Consider the following 3,432-nt stretch of genomic DNA (forward strand, 5'->3'; position numbering starts at 1 on the left):
CCTTCCCTTCTCTGCCCTATCCTACGGGACCGACACAGCCTTGACGCCCTGAGGACTGGTATCTGCAAACCCCACTGGACGGAGATCAGGGCTGGGATCTGCAACCCCAGTGGACAGAGGTCGACCTACCCCCGAAGGCGAGCTTTTTCATGGAAGGCACCTGCTGCAGACGCTGGAAGTGAATTAAAGGGGTGCACTTGTTTCGGAGCTTGTGTTTTATAATCCGAGAAATAAGGGGAGAAACTTTTGAAAAGGGTGTGTGGTTGAGATATGAAACGTGAGTTTAACAGATATCTTTAATTTTTTTTATATATGAGTATAGTTGACACACAATGACAAGGGTATCTTATTACCTCATTATCACAAATCTATGAGATTTAGACCATTGCACTCTTATTCTGAGAGCCCAACAACAGCTCCACACACACTATTTCACCTAGAATTCAAAGCAACAGTTGCCCTCCCTCCTGGAAGACTGGCCAGAAGGGATGGATGTAACTCTGAAAGGAACCCTGCTAGCAGGAGGACCCCTGGTAGCTCCAGAAAAGTTGTAATTGCAGTCTCCTGCAGGCTATTTTTAGGTCAGTGGACAAATATAAAAGGTACTGCAGGGTGTTCATTAAAGTAAGTGACTGCAGACCCCTTCCCTGCAATCTACTGCCTTATTGACCTTTTTCCCCCCTTTTTCTTTACAGTCCCTATTGAAAGACAAGGAAGGCAGAGCCCGGGAACATTGCTTCCTCCTACAGATTAGGCTTTTCTAAAAAGTCTGAGCATCTTGTTATATTCAGATAGACGACCGTCATCCGTCATGGCTAGCATCATTGCACTAGTGGGTAACAGCTGTGGCAAAACACACCCTTGCCACCTTGGGCCCCTTCAATTTTGAGGTCCCTGGGGAGGAGTCTTGGTCCTTTAAAGATCCACATGGCAGAAAGAAATGTGAAGTTGTTCTTCGGGAGAGTGGTGCCAGCCCAAGGGGAAGAAACCTTTGAAAACTGGCTGATCCAAGTCAATGGGGTCCTGCCTGATTGGAACATGTCTGAGGAGGAAAAGCTCAAACGCTTAATGAAAAACAGTTAGGGATCCCATCCGGGAGGTAATGCGTTTGCTCCAGGCCACCAACCCCAATCTAAGTGTGGCTGATTTCTTGTGGGCGATGAAACTGGTGTTTGGGGAGTCTGAAAGCAGTGTCACCACTCATGGTAAATTTTTTAACACTCTGCACGCACAAGGGGAGAAAGCCTTCCTTTATGTGATCTGTTTGGAAGTGCAGCTTCAGAATGATATTCAGGCAGGGATCATAGCTCAGAAAGATGCCAACCAGACTCACCTGCAGCAGCTCCTTTTAGGAGCTGAGTGAATTAGGGACCTGCACTTTAGGCTGAAACATATTCTCAGGATATATGCAAATGATCAGGATCATCTTCCTAGTTTCTTGGAGTTAATCAAGATGATAAGGGAGGAAGAGGAATGGAATGACACTTTTATGAAACCAAAGCGACCAAAGAGGTCTGAGGTAATCTTGGAGAGGGCAGCAAGCCCTGTAGTATTTCAGGGCCCCCAGCCAATAGCAATCAGTGGCACTGACTGCAATGTAATAGAGGTAGATGATACCCTTGATGACTCAGATGAGGATGTGATCCTGGTGGAGTCTCAGGACCCTCTACTTACATCCCTGGAAGCCCTACCCCTCAGAGGCAGGGCCAGACTTCTTGATCCAATACTGGTCATTGATTGCACCAACAGTTCCCGGGCTCAATCTCCTTGCACCAGTGGGGGTTCTGGGTATAAGAATAATGGTCCTGGGGATGTGTGTAGAGCCAGGAAATGAAAATACACAATCTTATGTTCATATTGTGGTGAGAAGGGCCACTCAAAGGAAACCTGTAACAGTGAGAGCAACAAGGCCCAGGTGATTGAGAATCTCGTCATCACCCTGCTGGAGCTGACACATACAGAGAAGAAGTCAAAAGAGGTTCCTGGCAAACACAATGACCTCTCTGGGCCTTTAGTAAGGTATTAGAATGAGCCCTAAGTGAACCGTCAACTCTATTCATGTGGGGAAAACAGCAGGGTGGGGAGAAGTAGACTTATGTCTGCATTAATTAATACACAAAGTGGTTTTATTTTGGGCAGAAAAGGTCTTAGATGCCACCAAAATGGAGGGGATGGCCTCAACTTTGTCCCTGCTCCCTCCTCTGTCTGCCTAAGGGTCTATTCTGTGTGTGTGTCCATTTCCTTGATGACTATTCTTTTAATGAAAGGAATATAACTCTGTTAAACCTTCACAAAATGAAGGAAAATACAAATTACTAGAAACTCTCCATCCTTTTATAAACATTGTCAGCCCTTTGAAGAGTGCCCTTCTGGATACTTCTCTGTAATTGTGTACCCAGATAGATATATGTATAGATAAGTGATCAAATATAAGTGCTCTTCCACAATATATGTTGTGGAGTTCTGTGTCAATGAATATATATAAGCATCAAGTTCAATGTCTCTGTGTGTGATGTTACTTTTAGGAATATAGAGGAAAAATGAATAAGAATCAAATATAGAAGCTTTAGTGGGGGAAGGTCATATGGTGAAATAGAGTTTTTAACCAACCTCATTTACAGATGAAGAAAAGGGAAGCTGAAATGGGCTGAATTTCTCCCAAAAAGGCCTTTATCACAACTGACCTGTCTCTTAGGTCAGGGTCAAATCTGCACCCACTAGTTAATATTGCAATGCTTTCTTCTCTAATGTATCCTGAGAAATGTGTTGATGGACAGGGGTGGGGGCAAAAAAGGGAAATGGGTATTTCAGGAGTTCCATTCCTATTCATTTTGGGAAGGAGTAGAGTAGATTCGTTAGACTGTGGCTCTTGCTTCTGGACAACAGCTGGTGGCATCAATAAGACTGTCCTTTGGGCTGACCTACCCTCTACTTTCTCCCTCAGTACTGAGAAAGCAGCTACTCATGAGAATTTATTACCAGGAAGCTCAGCACCTCCCAAGCCTCCCCCTGGTTACAGGCTAGAGGACACCAAGAAGCCCAAGGAGTCAAAGCTAACCTTGTCCTGCTCCAACAAACGGGAATACCCAAGGAATGATGAAAAGTCATCTGGGTGCCAGGGTGTATGAAAAAACATGGGAATCAGAAAGCCCACATGCTCTTTTAGAACTGAGGACATTAATAGGAAAAAAGAGATCACAGAAGAACTTCCCTGGATACCTGCTCCTGCCCATCTCATGACCTCAGATTGGAGGGTGATAAAAAATGACCCTCTGTCCTTAGGGATCCCCTGTTCTTCGTAGGTATATTAGTTCCTATCCCTGTGAGCAGGACAAGGTTGATGGCAGCTGATTTTATTTAAGGCAGGGAGTGGAATGAATGCAGACCTGAGGGAGTCTGTCAGGAAGGAGATAGGGCTGAGAAGACAGAGTG

The 3,432-nt window shown here is 45.0% G+C and overlaps 1 pseudogene; it reads left to right on the forward strand.

The window, feature by feature from the left end:
* Positions 1 to 685: 685 nt before the first annotated feature.
* Positions 686 to 2,429, forward strand: LOC116863581 (annotated as a pseudogene).
* Positions 2,430 to 3,432: the final 1,003 nt, after the last annotated feature.

This window comes from Lontra canadensis, unplaced genomic scaffold, assembly GCF_010015895.1.
Source record: "Lontra canadensis isolate GAN:19392208 unplaced genomic scaffold, GSC_riverotter_1.0 scaffold1697, whole genome shotgun sequence".
Lineage (NCBI taxonomy): Eukaryota > Metazoa > Chordata > Mammalia > Carnivora > Mustelidae > Lontra > Lontra canadensis.